Source organism: Xiphias gladius, chromosome 21 (assembly GCF_016859285.1).
Source record: "Xiphias gladius isolate SHS-SW01 ecotype Sanya breed wild chromosome 21, ASM1685928v1, whole genome shotgun sequence".
Taxonomy (NCBI): Eukaryota; Metazoa; Chordata; class Actinopteri; order Istiophoriformes; family Xiphiidae; genus Xiphias; species Xiphias gladius.
In genome coordinates, this window is record NC_053420.1 from 25,977,212 (window position 1) to 25,991,164 (window position 13,953).

Sequence of the window (13,953 nt, forward strand, 5' to 3'; positions counted from 1 at the left end):
CAGTATGTTCAAACTTTCATGTCGTAAATTCTTCTTTTAGGCTAAATGTAATACCGACCACCTCCATCAGTGAATTTACTGTGAAGTATGGCGGGAACTGATTTGTTTTAAAGATTCATATTTGTCTAAAAAGGCAAGTATCACTGTCCAAGGTAAAATGGTAGGTAAGTGACAGTGAGTGCAGGTGCGTCCTCCGCACTGTGCGCCGATGATCATCTACAGTCCCCGGGCGGCTCATCGCACTCTGTAAGCTCTAAAACACGGTGTGATCGGTGGGTTGGGGTTTGAACTCGTTCAGACTTGTCCCTGACCCTTCTCCGGCCGTGTGCGCCCTGGACACTGAACCCCCTCCCTCTCCTCTCCTCTCCTCTCCTCTCCTCCTCCCCTCTTCACCGCGCTGAGCTCGACGCGCACAGGCACAACAGATGGTAGCCACAGTACTCCAGAGCAGAGGAGCGCAAGAATTTCATGTGCAAGTACTTTGCTCTCTCTAAACTTCACAGGAACGCTTAGTGTAACGGGAGTAGGGCTTGGATTCTCCGAGGACACACTCGACTTTGGCAGCCGCTGGATCCAACGTTTAGAGGCGGAATTTGGTGTCAAGGTAAGTTGGGATTTTTTTTTTTTCTGAACAGCCCTTCACATTTCGGAATCAAGGAACTCACAACAGGATGCGCAAAAAAAACCCAACATGATGACTTCCATTATTTTTCTCCCTCTAGCGATGCATTTTTACCTGTCTACAACGCGAACACTAACCATTTAAGTTTGTTACATAATATTATAAAGAATGAAGGTTAGTGGACTTGTGAAAGAACGCATCAGTTAACCTACCATTAGATCTAAAGCCTTAAACACAAATTTAAACGGATTCTACGCCATTTGGTAAACGGCAGATCTATTTCATACAAACCTGATTGTACAAAAAGGTTTCCAAAACTAATCTAAGCACATCCACAAAAACATTCCTTAAAACTGACACCAAACACAAAGCCAGTGAGCTGTTTTATTTGAAAATACTTTGCAAAGTTTGCAGTTGCAAAAATAAAGTGGGCATAAATGAAGCATGAACAGAAAACATTGAGATTTTGAGTTCTAATATTCCAGGAGTTTATTACAGCACTGAGTCTTCACCGACTCCACAGGCACACACAAGTGCTGATGCTGCAACTCTGTGGGGAAGCTTCTGCCACAACACTAAGCAACATTCCGACATATAATGATCATTTTTAGTGACTTATGTTGCCCCCCCCCCCACAGCACAAACTTTTAATGTGAAAAACCGGACAGACAGTACCATGCCAAAAGTCAGCATGTTACCTGACATTGTGTCTGTAGTGGTTCTTCATGTGTTGTGGCTCTACAGAGAGAAACTTCAGGCACGTAATCACTGCTGAACAGGATGATACCAGACCTCTAGAGATGAGTGCGGTAAATCTAATTAGGACTTTTATGAGAATTGAACCACCTCCTTTCTATACCTCAAGTGTATGATGTTATAAAGGCGTGGGGATTTTTTGAGGTTAGCAGTCATGAAATACCAAATGCAAACATGTAATTTTTGTTATTCAAAACATGTGCACTGATGAACTTTGGAGGCTTTCAAATTAATTAACGTTTTGGAAATGTGCCCTAATTAGTGTTTTGCATTCTGCCAAGGCACAAGTTCCTAAGGAATAACTCCTGCTACCATCAGCATGCAGTTGATAGATCAGGGTTTTTACTGTAACAGCCTGTGAGACACTGCCACTAATCTCTCTGAACTCTTGCATGTTCCCTGCCTCAGATGAACATTAGAGAGCTCTGACATTTAGTTCTAGCCTTTCATTAAAACAATCTATCACTTGACATTCATTATTAGTAATCTGCTAGAGATATAAATTCAGGTCTGTACCTTTGGCAGCCCAGTAAACCAGCTGAGCCACACACTCACAAGAAGAAAAAAAAAACACCATGGGAACATTTCCACTCTAGGTTGAGGCCATTCATCCATATGTCATGTCCTTGGGGCCCTTTAAGATGTAAGATGCGCACTGGGTCACCACTGAGCTGTATGTAATAATTTGTTCCGTCCCAGAAGAAGTCCAGACCTGCAGTGGACCCCAGGTGGCCCTCGTGGCGGCAGCAGCAGCAGCAGCAGCAGCAGCAGCAGCTACAGGAAAGCGCAGCAGATTACAACACTGCCTCACAATTTGTACACAGTGAGATCTCCGGGGAGAGATGCTCCAAGTTTGGGTTACCTCAGGTCTTGATTCTGTGTGAGCTGCTGGCAAAGCAGAGAAATGTGGAAATGTAAGGACCGCTTCAAAAATGTGACGACGGATGAACAAATTTGCTAATACTGGTGAAATGAGAGCAACAATGACGCTGTAAATTAATGGAATTAAATAACTCGGAGAACAGTAGAGTACAGTAGGTTCTCCTAAATAGCTGTGTGATCAAAATCTGCTCATTCATCTGCTTTCATTTTATCGGAGATCTGGGCTCCAGAAAAACAGACGTTCCAATATGCAGTGTTTTTAATGCTTTCTACCTTTTGTGTGGTTCTCCGTTTACTTCACCATGTGTGCCCTTACGCAGTCAAGGAGGGGACTGTGTAAGGGACTGAATACTTGCACTAGGTCAAAAGACACATTGAGCAGCAGTATTGGGGCATAAATTGGTATGTGCTGCAGTGAGGTGATCATGTGGCGAGCCAGACAGATTATCCAATATCTTGTATACAGTGCCTTAAATGTATCAAAAAACTCTGGTCTGTTTGTGCAAGTGCAGTGATGCATAAGAGAGAAGTTTCCTTGTTGGTCCATTTTGCTATTTGTTTACCCAACTTTTATGTGTCTACCTGGAAAGGCAGATTCATTTTCCCTATGGAGAGTGAAGTACACATTTCGACAATAAAGCACAGGAACTGTCACTGGGATGAGGCAGAGCTGCTGACATTATTGTAGCGCCAGGGTTACTCCCATTGTGGTTGTTTCATTATAGTGTTGTGAGAAAATAAGAGTAGCAGGCGTTTTAGAATGATTGAGGGACCTGTATTATCCAAGAGAAGAGAGTTTAATGACTTATGTCACAGATAAAATCCCACAAGTGTGGAAGGGTTAGATCTAAAGTAATAAGATAGGATTGGCTCTTTTTATGAGAACTGTAGTGTTTGGACTGTGAGTGTAGTCTCTTGCTTTGAAGAGTGGAATCAAAAGCGTGTGGATATTCAGCCACTGCAGATATATATATATATATGTGTGTGTGTGTGTGTGTGTATGTGTGTGTGTGTGTGTGTTTGTATACATTTTTCTCTACTCAAAAAACAGCCAAAAGATATAAAATACTACATTGCAGCACAAGAAATTAAATGATGTGATACATTCTTGCTCATTAGAAAACATGTCCAACAGCCTGCAGATGTTTTCCATTTCACAAATGTGTCATGCAATATGAATACGATGCTTTAAATATCACTTTTTGCAGAGCAAACCATATATAAACCAGGAAAATCAATCTTGTAGACAGTCAGTTCTGCATATGTGAAATGTTACCACCATTTTCTCTGACTCAGTTCTGGATATTTTAGCTAATGGGCTCCATTTGATTGCCTCTCCAGCTTTTACTGCTGCTGCTGTCCAGCCATCAAGCCCAAGCCAGCGCTGTCCTCACTTGACTCAAGAAGCAAAGCAAAAACAAGTGACAGCATGAAGTCGGAGTCTCTCTGCAGCAACACATGGGTTATTTTTTGTATCTGTGCCTAAGCTCACTCGACTTACAGTGGATCAATATCCTGCTGTGAGTGAGAGTAAAATGAGGGGGATACTACAGCAAATAAGTCCCGCAGTGATACCTGTAGCAGCCCTTAAGCTGTCATGCCACGCAGCATCTGACATTGAGCAGCTATAATCTTAGCGTGAAAGAGATGCTCACATTTGTGACAAAGATGATGGATGCATTAAAAGTGAACTCACTAAACATTCAGTGTATGCATGCATTACTGGTTGACTGTCAACATCCTTGTTATAAGAGCTCATCCATGCACATAGTGACTTGTTCTCTGCTGGTTAGTTATTAATCATTATGTGTCAGTAAATATCTCTGCCTCTACACAAACTATCATTCAGATCATCCTCTATCTATTAACACGCCTCACAGTACGCTACCTCCGCCAAGGAGCTTATGTGTTCACTTGTGTCTGTTGGTTGGTTGGTTTGTCAGCAGGATTACGCAAAAAAACAAAGTGAACCAGTTTTCACCAAACTTGGTGGAGGGATGGGGCACGGCCCAGGGAAGAACCCATTAAATTTTGGTGCCGATCCGGTTACAGGGGCGGATCCAGACTTACCAAGTTTCTTTTGTCATTCATTGTTGGTGAGGGAGGTAGTAATTCGTGAAAAAAAACAACGTCAGCGTACTCTATATCCTCCATAGGAGGGTCAGCTGTGAATTAATCAGCCTTTCATCTGTGCTGTTGTCTTCCGGCTGGTTTTCTTCTCGTCACAGGCATCTGGGAACAAATTACTGAGATAAACTCTGTCATCAGTCATTATGGGTTTTATCAGGGGGCGCGTGGAACAGCAGTTATGTTGTAATGCTATGTGGCACTGTCAGCTCTGTTTATGAGAAGGAAACAAGTAATGACAATTTAAGAAACGAGTGAGACTGATTTCATCAACATCATCAATCACGATTAAGACAGAGGGAGTGACCAGTAAAAAAAATCAAATGGAAGGAGTGTTTTTTGCCCTCAAACCTCTACTTTAGTGAAAGGGTTACTTATGGCACCATGCGGCTTCAAAGAGCCATCCTGCCTAGCATCCACAAATAGAAAATTTGAAGGGGAATTTTAAATGGAAATGGATTAATATTTCACCTCAGCACTGATTCATGCTGCCACCGTAGACATTTTCATCTGCGAGCGAGTCGCTTATGCAAAGGCATGCGGTGACGTTACCGCGGTTTTGATCTGGCACATCCTCTCCTTTCCACCGTACATTAGAAGTAATGGGCCTCCTATGTGGAGCACTGCTGTCATCGCCATTTAGTTTGTCACCCTGCTCTGTCATTTTCTCATTCACAACAGCGGTAGAGATAGCAGGGGTTGAAGCGATAAAGGCTGTGATGGATGGAAGGTATTATTATTGAGTTGTGGTGTTTGCTGACTGTGCCCTGAAGAAATAGATGGTATTTTCCATTACATTTGAGCGTGCAAGGTAATGTCACCGCTGCGTGGTTCTGCTCTATGCCACAAAACACTGATGAAATGTGTTGAAATTTCTAATGACATCTTCTGTTACTAACCAAAATCAGATCAGTGCAAAAAATACCAGCAACTGTAGATGGAAAACAGAACATTTTCTTAGAGAGACAAAAAAAAAATTTGGTTAATAGACTGTCGGCCCCTTTTAGTACTGTTTCCTTTACATGTTGAAGTGGTCTCTGAAGCACATTGCACAGGTGAAGGACAGGGGAAATCTATTTTCATTAAAGTTGCATGACAGAGCCTGAAGACAACCGGCAGTTGCATGACTACAATCGATGGTGCTCCTTCATGCTCTGGTTGTTTGTCACTGTGGTGATGTGGTTGAAAGTGTGCTTTGGGTTGACCCCTTGAATCAGGAGTTAATGATGCTCTGGCATCAGCCTGGAAGATAGATTATAATACTGTTTTTAGAGATCTTGATAGAGGAGCCTCGTTGGAGGTTGAACAGACTTTATCATCTGTGCGTTTTTCTGCCTTTGAGCTGGATTTTTAAGGCAGATGAGAGGCTTAGCTTTGTCAGTTTGCAGTTTTGAAAGGTGCATCAGTTTAGTTTTGGCTGCTGGCAAAAAAAGGACGAGGAGAAGGAAAGGGGAAACGGCTTGGTACTTGCGCAGGCAACTTTTGACTTTTTGAACAGGAGCTTGTAACCTTTTGTTGTCTCAGTCTTTTCCTCACCTGAGTCGTCTCATAACCTGGAAAGCTTCCAAGAGTAAAAGTGTACAGTAGACTATGCTGAAACTCACAGCCTCTGTGGATCTGCCCTTGTATGTGCTCCGACGGAGGGTAGATATTTGGGGAAGATGTTGTTTATATGAAGTAGAATGTGCATCACTAATTAGACTAAAGTTTGCTTGGTGAGATGCAGCAGTTTCTCACTGAATGAGATGCACCTTGCAAAAATCCTTGTCAGCAGATAAAAGGACGAAGGAAACTGGGCTGAGGGAGCAGGTGGGAGACATGAATGAGCAGATCCAATAAAAATCATTCAAAACAACTGTTCCTGCTCCTCTTGCGTGAAGGACACAATCGTAGCACTGATCCATGCGGTAATGTACATGAATGATTTATCTCTATTTGCTGTTTAAAGAGACATACACAAACCTCCTGGACCTCCAAAAGACAAACGAGAAAAAAAAATCTACTAAATTTAGCAATATGCAGCATACAACATACACCCTCCTCCAAAGCGAATGATGCTCCTCTCTGCATTGAGCAGGAACGCTACTGTACTATGATGCCATGCTGAAGGACTTTGTAACCAAGGCAACTAACAACAGGCACAGAGAATGGTCAGATTAGCCTGTGAAGTGTGACGAGGAAGAACTTCAGATTTCACATAAAGCAGAACGGCCAAGCCGTCTTACATCAAGGCAGTTAATAAGCAGCTTTTGTGGCACTGTGTACACCTCATCGTCAAGTGGCATAAACAAACACAGTAACTTTTTCTTGACAACCGGATCTGGATATTTTGGGATAAATAGAGATTTTATGCTAAGTACAAATTCACAAAGGCATATTTAAACCCTGAGCTCAAAGGCTGAAGGCACGTAGCTTAACACAAGGCTGCAGATGAGCTAATCACAGGATTCAAGAAAAGAGCTTGGCGGAGGTGGACGCCTCCATTAGCGACAAGGATTCAAACCTCAGTCATTCTTCTTGCCATTTCCCACTGCACTGACCCCCTGTCACATGTTCTGAGTCACCTGGCTCCTTGCCACACCTCCCTGCTTGTTCTCTCAGAGTGTTACGTAAGCCTCTCTCTCTCTCTGTCTCTCTCTGTCTCTCTCATTCTCTCTCGCTCTCTCCTCATGGAGCACACCAACACACCGAGAGCAGATTAACTGTATCACTGCCCTAGACAAAGCAAGAAAACAGAGGAAAGTATATTTAGGTACAGACTGCTACTATTGACTGGCGAAGGGCCTCAGAGATAGGCTATTTTCATTTACGTGGGAGGAAAAGAAGCATGAGTCCAGCTTTGTGGTGGATAGTAGGTTTTTTGTAGAGCAGTGAGCCTTCTCTTCCCGTCACATTAACTTATACGAGAAAGGTCAATCTTGCATCAGAAGACCAACCCCATGGGCTTTTCGGTGTTATGGCTCCAATTTTCCCAACAAACATTTGTGTTGTGAAAACACCTTTGTTCCAATGCAGCATGGTTTTAAAGGAGTCAGTCAGTTCAGGCTGGCTTTATTGTGCCTGCAAAGTTGGACGATATTTTTACCAGGAACATTGCCGTCAGCCATCATGAAGATATTTTAATGGTCTGCAATACTGATGCTTAATGACAGCAGGTATGTTAGATTGATAAGGAACTACAAGAACAATAAATATACATACAGTATATGTTCTAAAATGCTCCATTTTGTACTTTGTTTATGAACATACAGTGTTTGTGTAGAGGCTCAATGTTTAATGCTATGCTGTGCAAAATTTTGTGGCAAACCATCCAGTAAATAAGTAAACTAAACTGCGTAAGGGAAAACTTTGACTTGCCGGTGCGAGGGAAATACAGGGAAAGTCTGTATGATTAATCCACTGAGGGGCCACGAATGCCTGTGTAAAATTGAGTGGCAATCCATCAAATAAAAACTGGTCAAACTCCATCTGCTGATGAAGATAATATTTAGCTCCACTAAACACCTGCTAAATCGACCTTGAGTTTAATTTTTTTTTTCTGAAACAGTGTTTGTGGACTTTCATACAAAATTCACACACTTTATTATGTTTTCCATATATTTTTGACAGGTAGATGGTAATATTGTATGAAATCTTTATGAGGATGGCCCTAATCATGTAATCCAAAACACAGTATGCTCATATACACAGTATGCAGTTCTACATTTACGTCAAAAACAAACTTTTTTCTAAAGGGAGGCAAGACACTGCAGTAATAAATGAGGTGTTGACAGCTGTGTTTGATGTACTGATCGTCATTGGTGTTTTTTGGGATCAGATGATAATCTTCTGAAGGGGTGTACATGATTTGCACATCCTGCCTGAAATTTTGCTGATATGAAATCGTTGGGAGGTAGACAAATGTGTCATTAGTTCTTTTTCTACTGTTTTTTTTAGTACTCTATTTGTTTTAAGCATGACCCCCCCAAAAAAGAAAAGTAAAGTTCTAAAAGTAGGTTTTTAACATGATGATGATGCTTAACCTAGAAGTAAACCTGGATTTAGAAGTAGATAACATGCTTTGATACATAGAGTACAGTAATTGGATCTGAGTTGGAGTGCTGTTCAGCACCTGTAAAGGTTGGATCATGCTCTCTTTCCCTTTGAGAAGGACAAATGTGATCCCACTGTGGGTGTGAAACATGAGTGAATGCCGAGAATAATTTAAGCAGTGGATGAAATGCAAACTAGATGACATTTTTTGGGCGGCTCTGTGTTTTGCATCTGTACAACAGGAAACTTAGCCCGCATGGGGAGCGGGTTTTGCTTGGCTCTGCTGAGGAGCAGTTGGGCCGGACTGGTGGGCAGGCGGTACTGTGATTCCACCAGGACTGTCAAGGCCATATGCAGGACAGCTCACTGCCCCTCAATGGGTCTTTGCTTACAGTGGACCTTAACACATGTACTCCTCCCGGTCTGAGGAATGAGAGCGTGTGCCCTTCTCTCTCCACGAAGAACATGTCATCTCTTACAGACAGAGGTGGTCCTCTTCTGCTGTTTCACCCATGCGACCGCTGTGTAACCATGGAGACAGGGCTGTTATCATGCCTCTACACTCATTCGAAACTTTTAAGCTGCTGCGGTCCTATTCAGTCTGCCATTATGATATTATCGGATTTGCTGGAAGTCACTCAGCTGTGTCTCTGACATCCTTTACCTGCACACAGCTGCTCCACTCTGGTGTCATTTGTAAAGCAGCTAGAAAATTCAGTGCAAGCTGGCTTGCTAAGTATCCAAAAGCAAACAGAAGTGACACGATCTTAATTTTCATGAACATTCTGTCAAGAGAGATTACGCATGCCACATCCTGCTGGTTTTTCTCCCCCCGAGAGAATAGCTTGTAAATATGATGAGGCGCTGAAGAATATTACACAACTGACTTACATTACAAATTAAAATACTGTAGGTTTTTGTGAAAATGCAAGGTGGAAACTAGAACGCATTAACCTCTAATATTTTTCCAGACAAAAAGAGAGAGTAATTATTATAGTATCCCCATTTAAGGACTGCACTGGTGTGATTATTGTTCCTTTTTGCAGCCAAAGCTCTATAAGTGATGCACAAACACGAAGGGAGTTATTAAATGTAATATGTTTTAAAGACCTTTGCAAACATCTTGGATATTTCAGCTGCAGTGCTGCGTCTGCACCAGTCGTGTTTTATCTAATTAATGCCATTCCCTGATGGCTCATTTGAACACGGCCAGTCAGGCCCACATCATATTTTGTGATCATTGCTGGGGTGGAACAGCTAATAGCTAACGTGTTTTATTCATCCAGCTCAAACATACACAGTATGTTTGAGCTACAAACATTATTATTTTCACAAACTCCATCCTGCAAAAATACTGTACATCTACAATAGCAACCCCCACCCCCTAGAGCACACACACAAATACACACACAACGTATTCGAGAATATGAAACTTTCCTTTACTCAGCTCACAGTTGTGCCACGGGAGAGTGTGGCTCTCAGATCAGGTTAATGTACTTTAGACTGTTATGACAAATCCGGTCTGAAACACATGCATACTAATTAGCCCTCTGCCTTGAAGTGCCACAGCATAGAACTATTTTAATAGCATTCATCAGACAAAGAGACAAAAATATACTTTTTAAAATGTTACTCATTTTATTACCCTAACATCTCAAAAAATTTAGTTTCTGCACCACTACATGACTGAGCCATACTGTTTTCAAATAATATACACTGATCAGCCCCAACAACATTATGTGTGTTTATATATGTGTGTGTGTGTGTGTGTGTGTGTGTTTGTGTGTGTGTGTGTGTGTGTGTGTGTATGTGTATGTATATATGTACACACATATATATGTGACTGGTCGGTGTAAAGTTATATTTCTTCCAGCGCTATGACTAAATAGGCTTTTTTATTATAAAGCCTTTTTAGTTTAGTTTTCTGGCTTTTACATTTTTCTGTTGTCATGTATTTTTCATGACTATTAAAAAATGATTTTATTTTTTTTGTCTCATAAATTATACTCTTAAGTTTCAGTAGTTTTTTGTTCAGTAATGTTCATTATTATCACCTTAAATTATTGTGACTGTGTCATCTGTTGTTGACACACTTTACACAATGCAGGGTGGACTACAGAATACACACTCTCATTGTCACACAGACCACTGCTGTTTAAGCAACCCACTCATTTTCTTTGACTAATCAATCTTGTCCAATTTTAAATATCACTGACTAGTAATGAGTGTTTTCTTCATTCATTGTTAAAGACAACATGTGCGAGTTCATGCTCTTTCATATATTATGCTCCCATTTGCAAATAAATTGTTGAAATAGTAAAACGAGCGCCAATCCAGTCTGACCCAGTCAACCATGAAAAACAAATGACTTGTTATATTGAAATGTGTAATTTGTGAAGCATTTTACCAAAACAAACTCCGTGAATGATTTGTTTTTTAAATGTGTGAAAACTTTGCAGCCTTTGAGGTCGCAATGGATTTACCAATATTGATCAACAATGCTTGCAAATCCCCTCTGATACACATGTATTGGCATTTGGTGCAACAAGCCATTAAAATATGACTGATTATTTTGGATGAGGACTCAGACAATCACCGTTCTCGATCCACAAGAGTTTGCAATAAAGCAATAGAATCTAATTAATGTGTAATATTTCAATCAGAATCTAAAGCACCAATGTAGCTCTCAATGTGTACCCACTAATCCATTGCTTTGGGATTAAAAAATAGACATAGCTAAAGAAAGCAACTCACACACAACTAATAACAATATGGCTTATTACTGACCATACTGTGGTCTCTTTTTTGGCTTTTTTATACCAATAACACATGCATATCATTATGTCATATTTGGAGCATTTAATTGACAATCAATAGCAAAATGAAACCTTATTGTTTATTGTTTGGCCAACAGTTCAATTCGAGCTCCAGCACCAGTGTACTGCCAAAATACCACTCTCTGTCCTGTTGTCTTTGTCTCCAAAATAAAAGCAGTTTCATTCGAACAGAGTGTGCCCTGTTGACCGACTAAGTCTAAATATTGAAGATCCTGAAGCAAATCTGGATTAGTTGATTATTTAAGAACCCAGTACTTTTTAGGATTAGACAGCAGAGGTCAGGATTGGTGGCAGTAGTGAAAAAAAATTAAAGCTTGTATTAAAAAGATAAGTTAGTCATTATTAACTGAACTGCAAAATTAAGGTGTGCACAGGCATTCACACACAAATGTGCACATAAAACACATAAAATATACTTTTTCTGCCTCAGGTTATATGTGTGCATTTAATGTAATGGTTCACGTATTAAAACCTCCAACAGGATCACAGATTTACAGAAGTGGTAAATTAGTAGAAATATTTAAAGTAGGATTAATAAAGAACATGATGTGACTGTGCTTAATACTTGAAATCTCAACCCAACGTCGTTAATGGTGCTGCAGCACAAAATAAATCAGCAGAAAGAAGAGACAACCATCACATAAACTAACACAAACTGATACAGTATCATTGTTCCATTTTCTAGGCTTCTCTACAAAGCAGCAAGCGTTAGAAAGAAACTTCTCTTTGATTTCACACCAAGCCTTCAGACAACAACAGCTCTGCAGCAGTCCAACCCGTCAGTTCCTCTTCCCTCCAAGAACCTCGAAACACACTTCTAACAAGCAGCGGCATGGTGCCCTGGCCATGAAGCCTCTTCATGCTGTTGAGTTTTATTTGCTCTCTCTGAATAAAAGAGAATTTAAATGAACATGCGGATAGCTTTCAAGATAGGACTTGGATCGAGACCTGATGAAATCTAAAACCGGTTGACTTCTGAACAATGAGGAGGCCTGTGTACAAGGCTGAATCAGTACTTCCTAACTGGCTTTCATGTGTTACACTGCATAGTGGTGACTTGATGATGGTTTCCAGCTGGAAAAACAGTGGAGTGAGCCAGGTGGATTTCAGACATCTGAGTTTACCCTGCCTTTGCACAACATTAAACCTTCCACTGCAGTATTCCTGTTTTTGCTGACTCACTGGTTTAGCTGAATACCAACATCTACTCACCCAGAGCTCGAGTTATGGCAGTTAGTCACAAGATCAAGACAGCAGATCCGTACTGCTTAGTTGTATTAAAACACTTGCTTCATGTTTGAAATTACTGACCTCATTCTACAACTATATCATGTTATTAGCTTGCTTTTTCTTTATGTATATTTTATGTAAATCTCAGCATCATATGGTATGATTTGTTCTTTTCGTACATAACTTATTTCGAATTTGCTAAATTTTGCTTAAAATTGCAGCCTTTGCACTGCCTCACTACTTGTAGACTGAGGCTATTTCATTAGCAAAAAGACATCAGAAAGAATGAATCTCAACCATGAAGAGACCCGCATCTTCATCACACATGCATTGCCTTTGAGCACTGTATTCATCATGGTGCATTTCAGTCTCAGTTGTGCTTCAGATAAAACCCTCCAGATCTGCCTTGTTTTAAACATCAGGCTGCGGGTGCAGCATCAGCGGCAGCCTCCCCCAACCCCCACCTAAGCCCCCCTCCCTCTGTCAAAGGCAGTTTCATGCTCCGAACTCCCTATTTTCTGTTCAGTGATACGATGATATGAGAAGCCTCCTCTCTCTCCGGTGGAGAATAGAGCTGTTGAAACTGACTGAGAAGAGAGAATAAAAGATGGAGCTAGCACGCAATGCTATGCACAGACAGTGGAAACTAATGATAACATTAGAAACAATCTATTTACTTTACACAGAAGAGGAAAACACAACAAACTGGGTGAGAGGACAAGGAGAGGCTGACTGAAAAGATTTTGTTGTCATATTCGAGTTAAGGAAAATTTTTTTTCATGTTTTTGTTTCTGCAGTCTGTAGGAGAGATGTTGATTTCTTTGCCAGAAAGATGACATCAGTTTCACACAGATACATGTGTGTCTTTTCTTGTTAATGAGACCTTGTAGCATTTTTATAGATGGCAATGTCTGTTGGTCTTGTCAGTTGTTCCACCACTTTGGTCCAGACTAAAATATTGCCTCGAACTTTTGTACAGACATTCATGGTCCTCAGAGGATGAATCCTAATGAAGCAGGTCAAGGTTTTTACTTATCCACTAAAATATCTCAGGTTCTACTTAATGGGTTAAGACCATAGGACCAAAAGACCAAAGGTTGACCCTTTTGGTTTTCAGTGTAATGTCCTGACAACTATTGGATGGATTGCCATGAAATTTGTTACAGACATTCATGGTTTCGCAGGATGAATTCTATTGACATTGGTGATTCTTTTTTGATTCCTTTTGGAGTTTTCCTTTTGTCCCTTTTTTCAATTATCCAATGAAATATCACAACCTCTACTAAGTGGATCGGCACCAATTTTATCCAAACATTAATGTTTCCCAGAGCGGGACTTGTATCCCTGACTTTTCATGTAGAGCCATGATCGCATCAAAATGTTAATTTGTCAAACTCTGGTTTATGACCAAATATCTGCAAATTGATGATATTCCCATCAGCCTCAGCTGTACCGTGTTTAGTGCTA

The 13,953-nt window shown here is 40.8% G+C and overlaps 1 protein-coding gene across 1 annotated transcript in view; it reads left to right on the forward strand.

Annotated features, from left to right (window-relative positions):
• Positions 1-475: 475 nt before the first annotated feature.
• LOC120783171 (caM kinase-like vesicle-associated protein) overlaps positions 476-13,953 on the forward strand; it is a 32,245-nt gene continuing 18,767 nt past the window's right edge. The window contains exon 1 of the mRNA XM_040115944.1: positions 476-604. The gene's annotated coding sequence lies outside the window, so the exon portion shown is untranslated. The remainder of the gene's footprint in view (positions 605-13,953) is intronic.